Below are 8,349 nucleotides of genomic sequence, written 5' to 3'. Positions count from 1 at the left end.
AATGCCCTTAGAGCACTGAGATCAGTGTAACTTGTTGATTCAGTGTTAATAGATTGTTTAAATGGTATTTTGACTGACAGGGAATGATTTTTTCTATGGTCATGCATAAAATATTTCATAATAATATTTTTCTCACTTTCTTGCTCATATATACATAGAATAATAGTGAGCAAAAGAATTATGTTGTCACATCGCTAGTCCATGCAAGTCACAATTGCCCATACAATACAAAAGATACTCCATATAACTAATAATCCATACAAAAGAGAGCTAAAGGATTAGACCATCCATATAACTAATCTCTACCTAACAATAAAGAGCTATTGCTTATCGTGGTACGTCATCGAAAGTGCCCTTAAAATTGCCACATATTACACCCAATGCCACCTATAAGTGAGGAAAAAACAATTTGTTTTTCCCTAAGTCGCTGCGCGGGATGTTGCCTTATAAACAAGCGACCCTTTAATAAACTTCAAATATGTGGTAGCACATTGGCTAGAGTGCCTCTAATCTGGGAGAGAGACCCTGGTTCTAATCCTTGCTATCCCTCTTTTCCACTTTTTTATAATTTTTTATCACGCAGATTAAAATACTTTTTAAAATATTCATATCTTTCAAAATCTAACATATTATATATGAAAATTCCTCAGATAAATGTGCAAATTTCAAACAGACGTGTGACTAGTGCATGCATAGGCATGCGTGTGCTCATATTTGATGGGTGGTTTGGTTGACGAGAGATCGTACGTACCTGTTGCTTAAATGCAGACTAGTTGGTAGTTAGTACAGTCCAATTTCAAATATGCTATTTTCTTGCATGTCAATCATATTGAGGAAGACCACGTTTAAATTCAGTTGCCCACGAACACATAATCAGGAAGACCATGACCACGACCACATATACAGCATGCACGGCATTACGGCATCGACAGTAGCAGCACCATATAGCATCGATAACAAGCAGCAGCATACAACATTAATTACATCATTACAGTATACATTCACACATCAGCGACTCCAAGCGGACGCATCACCAGCACTTAACAACGCCGGGGCGTGACATACATTTCGTCGAGGAATGGGCCTTGATGGGATCGACACATCATGGCAGTTTTCCTGTAAATTGCTAGAATAGGCAAGGTTAGCGTTGGGAAAATCACGAATCCCTACTAGCTTCGCTGGGAAAGTACGCATCTGGTCGCTTTGGGCTATAACACGTAAAACAGGCCGAAGCTGTTTTGGGCTATCTCCACGAAGCTGCCCATGTTTAGTCGTTTGTTCTGGTTTCAGCTTTTTTCCATGCGAAACTGGCTCCCGAAGCTGAAACAAACACAGCCATAGTCCTATCAACATATAACTAACCCTATGGTGTGATCCACGCGTGCGCTCATATGATGGGCACCAAAGGACAGCAACATAACCACAAGCAAATTAAACCAATCATAGAAATTCACCAATTACCGATAGGACAACGAAAATCTACTCAGACATCATAGGATGGCAACACATCATTGGATAATAATATGAAGCATAAAGCACCATGTTCAAGTAGAGGGTACAGCGGGTTGTGGGAGAGTGGACCGCTGTAGATAGATGGGGGAAGGTGATGAAGATGTTGGTGAAGATGACGGAGGTGTTGGTGTAGATTGCGGTGACGATGATGGCCCCGGCGGCGTTCCGGCACCATCGGGAGAGAGGGGGAGAGGGCACCCCTTCTTCTTCTTCTTCCTTGACCTTCTCCCTAGGTTGGAGAAGGGTTTCCCCTCTGGTCCTTAGCTCCCATGGCATGGGAGGGGCGAGAGCCCCTTCGAGATTGGATCTGTCTCTCTGTCTCTCTCTGTTTCTGCGTTCCAGATTCTGCCCTTTCCCCGTTTCTTATATTCCCTGAGATCCGTAACTCCGATTGGGCTGAAATTTGGACACGATTTTTATCCGGATATTGGCTTTCTTGCGGCGAAGGAAGGGCACAAATCGCCTTACGGAGTGGCCACAAGGGCCCAGGGCGCGCCCCTCACCCTCGTGGGCCCCTCGAGCATCGTCTCGCGTTGATTCCACTTCCCAAAATTCACATATATTCCAAGAAAAATCTCCGTCAGTTTTTATCCCGTTTGGACTCCGTTTGATATGGATTTTCTGCGAAACCAAAAACATGCAACAAACAGGAACTGGCACTGCACTGGACCAATATGTTAGTCCCAAAAATAGTATAAAAAGTTGCCAAAAGTATGTAAAAGTTGTAGAATATTGGCATGGAACAATCAAAAATTATGGATACAACAGAGACGTATCAGCATCCCCAAGCTTAATTCCTGCTCGTCCTCGAGTAGGTAAATGATAAAAAAGATAATTTTTGATGTGGAATGCTACCTAGCATAATCTTGATCATGTAATCTAATCATGGCATGAATATTAAGACACGAGTGATTCAAAGGAATAGTCTATCTTTTGACATTAAGACAACAATACTTCAAGCATACTAATAAAGTAATTATGTCTTCTCAAAATAACATAGCCAAAGAAAGCTCATCCCTACAAAATCGTATAGTTTGGCTATGCTTCATTTTCGTCACACAAAATGCTCCAATCATGCACAACCCCGATGACAAGCCAAGCAATTGTTTCATACTTTAGTATTCTCAAAAAATTTCAACTTTCACGCAATATATGAGCACGAGCCATGGACATAGCACTATAGGTGGAATAGAATATGATGATGGAGGTTGTGTGGAGAAGACAAAAAAGGAGAAAGTCTCACATCGACGCAGCTAATCAACGGGCTATGGAGATGCACATCAATTGATGTCAATGTGAAGAGTAGGGATTGCCATGCAACAGATGCACTCAAGCTATAAGTGTATGAACATCAAACTGAAACTAAGTGTGTGTGCATCTAACTTGCTTGCTCATGAAGACCTAGGGCATTTTTGGAAGCCCATCGTTGGAATATACAAGCCAAGTTGTATAATGAAAATTCCCACTAGTATATGAAAGTGATAACTCAAGAGACTCTCTATATGAAGAACATGGTGCTACTCTGAAGCACAAGTGTGGTAAAAGGATAGTAACATTGTCCCTTCTCTCTTTTCTCTCATTTTTTTTTATTTTTTTCTCTCTTTTTTAGGCTTCTTTGGCCTCTCCTTTTTGGGGGGCTTCTTTGGCCACTTTTATTTTGATAACCTCACATGGGACAATGTTCTAATAATGATGATCATCACACTTTTATTTACTTACAACTCAATATTACAACTCGATACTAGAACAAAGATATGACTCTATATGAATGCCTCCGGCGGTGTACCGGGATGTGCAATGATCTAGCGTAGCAATGACTTCAAAAAACGGACAAGGCATGAAAACATCATGCTAGCTATCTTACGATCATGCAAAGCAATATGACAATAAATGCTCAAGTCATGATGATGATGGAAGTTGCATGGCAATATATCTCGGAATGGCTATGAAAATGCAATGATAGGTAGGTATGGTGGCTGTTTTGAGGAAGATAGAAGGAGGCTTATGTGTGATAGAGCGTATCATATCACAGGGTTTGGATGCGCCGGCGAAGTTTGCACCAACTCTCGAGGTGAGAAAGGGCAACGCACGGTACCGAAGAGGCTAGCAATGATGGAAGGGTGAGAGTGCGTATAATCCATGGACTCAACATTAGTCATAAAGAACTCACATACTTATTGCAAAAATCTACAAGTCATCAAAACCAAGCACTATGCGCATGCTCCTAGGGGGATAGATCGGTAGGAAAATACCATCGCTTGTCCCCGACCGCCACTCATAAGGAAGACAATCAAAGAAACACCTCATGCTTCAAATTTGTTACACAACGGTTACCATACGTGCATGCTACAGGACTTGCAATCCTCAACACAAGTATTTCTTAAATTCACAATTACACACTAGCATGACTCTAATATCATCATCTTTATATCGCAACACTATTGCAAGTAATCAAAAATATCATATTCAGTGATCTACAAGTTTTATGTAGGATTTTATGACTAACCATGTGAATGACCAATTCCTGTCATCTCTTTAAACAGATATAAGTGAAGCAAGAGAGTTTAATTCTTTCTACAAAATATATGCCCACGCTCTAAGAATTAGACGCTTGTGTCTCCTTAAATATTTACTTGGGGTGCCTTGGGCATCGCCAAGCTTGAGCTCTTGCCTCTCCTCCTTCTCCTCACATCGAGACCTCCTCGATCTTCGAACACTTCATCCACACAAAACTCAACAGAAAGCTCGGTAAGATCCGTTAGTATAATAAAGCAAATCACTACTCTAAGTACTGTTGCAAACCAATTCATATTTTGTTTTTGCATTGTAGCTACTGTAATATAACTTTCCCATGGCTTAACCCACTGATAGAAATATAGTTTCATCAAAACAAGCAAACTATGCATCAAAAACAGAATCTGTCTTAAACAGGATAGTCTGTAGTAATTTGAACATTCACCATACTTCTGGTAGTCCACAAACTCTGAAACAATTATTAAAAATAAACAATTTGTTTAGAAAGACAGTGCAAAAAGTTTCAGATCCGTTTGACGTTCTAGTAAAAAATGTCAAATCGCGCACTACAACCAAAGTTTCTGTTTTGCACCGCACAAACCAACAAGCAATGTAAACATCCTAAAGGCAAATCTTGGCACATTATTTTTGTTTTTAAACTTTATAAAAGCACACAACAGAAATAAATGACTCTCTAAAACTTTCGGGTTGTCTCCCTGGCAGCGCTTTCTTTAAAGCCATTAAGCTAGGCATATAGTGCTCAAGTAATGGATCCACCAGAATCCCAAGGTATATCAAAGCCAATTTTGATTAACAATGATTTGTGATTTAGTAGTGAGCACAAAGCAATATATATCAAGCAACGACGAAGTCTAACTCTCTTCCTATGCATCGACATGTCATACAAGAACAATTCATGCACACAAAGTAAAGGCCAATACATAGCATAAGCAGTTTCTTGTAATTTTATCGTGTGGGAAACATAGAGAGATGGAGATATAGTTCCTCTCTCATAATAATTGCAAGTAGGAGCAGCAAGCACATGCATATTATATCTATCAAAATCATCATCTGTAGTAGTAAAACGCAACCCATCAATATAATCCTTAATAAGGGCAAACTTCTCCGATATAGTGTAGTCGGGAGAATTCAAAAAGATAATAGGACTATCATGCGTGGGTGCAATAGCAACAATTTCATGTTTAACATAAGGAACTATAGCAAGTTCATCTCCATAAGCATAATTCATATTGGCATCTTGGCCACAAGCATAGCAAGCATCATCAAAAAGGGATATTTCAAAAGAATCAACAGGATCATAACAATCATCATAGCATTCATCCTACGATAAATACGAAGGGAAATTAAACAATGTATGAGTTGAAGAGTTACTCTCATTAGAAGGTGGGCACGGGTAGCTAATCTGCTCTTCCTCCTTTTGTTCTTCGCTCTCCTCATCATCTTTTTCATCCAATGAGCCCACAGTTTCATCAATTCCTTCTTCCATAGACTCCTGCAAAATATTAGTCTCTTATTGGATAGCGGAGGAGTCCTCAATATATTGTTTAACATAGGCATTAGAAGCATAATTATCATAACAATATTTAAGTAAGGCAAAATTTTCATATTTGTAAAGAGTAGCATCATATGTTTCAATCAAAGAAGCAATTTCATAAGCACCCTTAAAAGCCACAAATTCTTCAATTTGTTGAACTCATAGTAATTATAAACACCCTTAGCATACGAAGATACGATTCCATTATCACTAAACTCACATTGGTAGGGAAGGTGTTTCTTAGGGTCTTCAGAACAACAAGTAAAATAATATATTTCACATAAATTCCAAGCATAGCATTGCAAACAATGAATTTGATCCAGTAAAAGTTTCCTTTTTGAGATAAGCGGTGTCGCACATTACAAGCATGCTCATCTAAAGATTTTCCCTCAACTAAGCTAGTTGGGGTTTCAGCACGAGCACATAGGGATCGAAGATGATCCAAGTAAAAAGCTTCAGGAGTGTGATAGATTTTGAGTGGTTCTTCAACCATTGGTGTAGTAGGTACAACTAATTTTTTTTGGAATTTTGCATTTCCTACCCATAACTAAAGATAGAAAACAAGAGCACAAAATAAAAACTACTTAGTGATAAAGCAAACAAACACACACGAGAATATTCACCCCACGCTATAACTCCCCGGCAACGGCGCCAGAAAAAGGTCTTGATAACCCACAAGTATAGGGGATCACTTGTAGCCTCTTTCAATAAGTAAGAGTGTCGAACCCAATGAGGAGCTAAAGGTAGAATAAATATTCCCTCAAGTTCTATCGACCACCGATACAACTCTACGCACACTTGACGTTCACTTTACTAGAACAAGTATGAAACTAGAAGTACTTTGTAGGTGTTGTTGTATAGGTTTGCAAGATAATAAAGTGCACTTAAATAAAAAGTAGGGGCTGTTTAGATGAAGACACAATAAAGTTAGTATAGCGAGTGTGGAAAAGTGGTGGTAGGAGTTGCGAAATTGTCCCTAAGCAATTGACTACTTTACTAGACCAATAGCAAGTTTTATGTGGGAGAGGCCACTGCTAGCATGTCATCCCTGACTTGGAATTCTATGCACTTATGATTGGAACTATTAGCAAGCATCCACAACAACTAACGTTCATTAAGGTAAAACCCAACCATAGCATTAAGATATATTGGTCCCCCTTCAATCCCGTATGCATCAATTTCTATGCTAGGTTGAAGCTTCTGTCACTCTTACCCTCCAATACATAGTCCTATCAACATACACCTAACCCTATGGTGTGATCCACGCGCGCGCTCATATGATGGGCACCAAAGGACAGAAACATAACCACAAGCAAATTAAACAAATCATAGCAATTTACCAATTACCGATAGGACAACGAAAATCTACTCAGACATCATAGGATGGCAACACATCATTGGATAATAATATGAAGCATAAAGCACCATGTTCAAGTAGAGGGTACAGCGGGTTGCGGGAGAGTGGACCGCTGTAGATAGATGGGGGAAGGTGATGAAGATGTTGGTGAAGATGACGGAGGTGTTGGTGTAGATTGCGGTGATGATGATGGCCCCGGTGGCGTTCCAACGCCACCGGGAGAGAGGGGGAGAGGCCCCCCTTCTTCTTCTCCTTCCTTGACCTTCTCCCTAGATGGGAGAAGGGTTTCCCCTCTAGTCCTTGGCTCCCATGGCATGGGAGGGGCGAGATACCCTCCGAGATTGGATCTGTCTCTCTGTCTCTCTCTGTTTCTGTGTTCCATATTCTGCCCTTTCGCTGTTTCTTATATTCCCGGAGATCCCTAACTCCGATTGGGCTGAAATTTGTACACAATTTTTATCCGGATATTGGCTTTCTTGCGGCAAAAGAAGGGCACAAATCGCCTTACGGAGTGGCCACGAGGGCCCAGGGCGCTCCTGCCCCCTAGGGCGCGCCCCTCACCCTCGTGGGCCCCTCGGGCATCGTCTCGCGTTGATTCCACTTCCCAAAATTCACATATATTACAAAAAAAATCTCCGTCAGTTTTTATCCCGTTTGGACTCCGTTTGACATGGATTCTCTGCGAAACAAAAAACATGCAACAAACAGGAACTGGCACTGGGCACTGGATCAATATGTTAGTCCCAAAAATAGTATAAAAAGTTGCCAAAAGTATGTAAAAGTTCTAGAATATTGGCATGGAACAATAAAAAATTATAGATACGACGGAGACGTATCAATCTCCCATTATATCCAGAGTTCGAGGACAATGTAGTCGTGATGGATCCTTCACACTCTACATCTACTCAGGCTCAAGAGAAAATTCAGGCAGCTGCTGCAGCTAAAGCAGCCAAGAAAGCATCTGATCCCAATGCTCCCATTGCCAACCTCAAGTCAAAGAACGACCAGACTTATCTGCTGAAGCAACCCCGAGGATTGAGCGAAGTCTGGCCAACCTCACCAAGAACCGGGAGATCTTAGAGAGGGTAATTGAATCAAAGATATATGATCTTGATGTGAAGATCATAGAGATTCAATCTATAGTGGAGAAGCTCAGAGATTATGTTGACACAGCTAGAGCTGCTGCTGATGATAGTGGAGATGATAGACCAACAACTGATAGGTTTTGGACAGTGCCTAGGGCTCCCAAGTCTGCTGCAATGCCTGATGCAGACATGAGGACTACAGTTTCTGCACCTGCTGCTTCTTCTACACTGCCACCTCTAGTTTCTACTCCACCAGCCCAGCAGACATCAGTTGAAGCCTTCACGGATGCACTTCTCTCCACGCCATCTACGCACACCGGAGCTGC

The sequence above is a fragment of the Triticum aestivum genome, chromosome 5D, assembly GCF_018294505.1.
Source record: "Triticum aestivum cultivar Chinese Spring chromosome 5D, IWGSC CS RefSeq v2.1, whole genome shotgun sequence".
In the NCBI taxonomy this organism is placed as follows: domain Eukaryota; kingdom Viridiplantae; phylum Streptophyta; class Magnoliopsida; order Poales; family Poaceae; genus Triticum; species Triticum aestivum.
Note: the sequence above shows the minus strand (reverse complement) of the source record.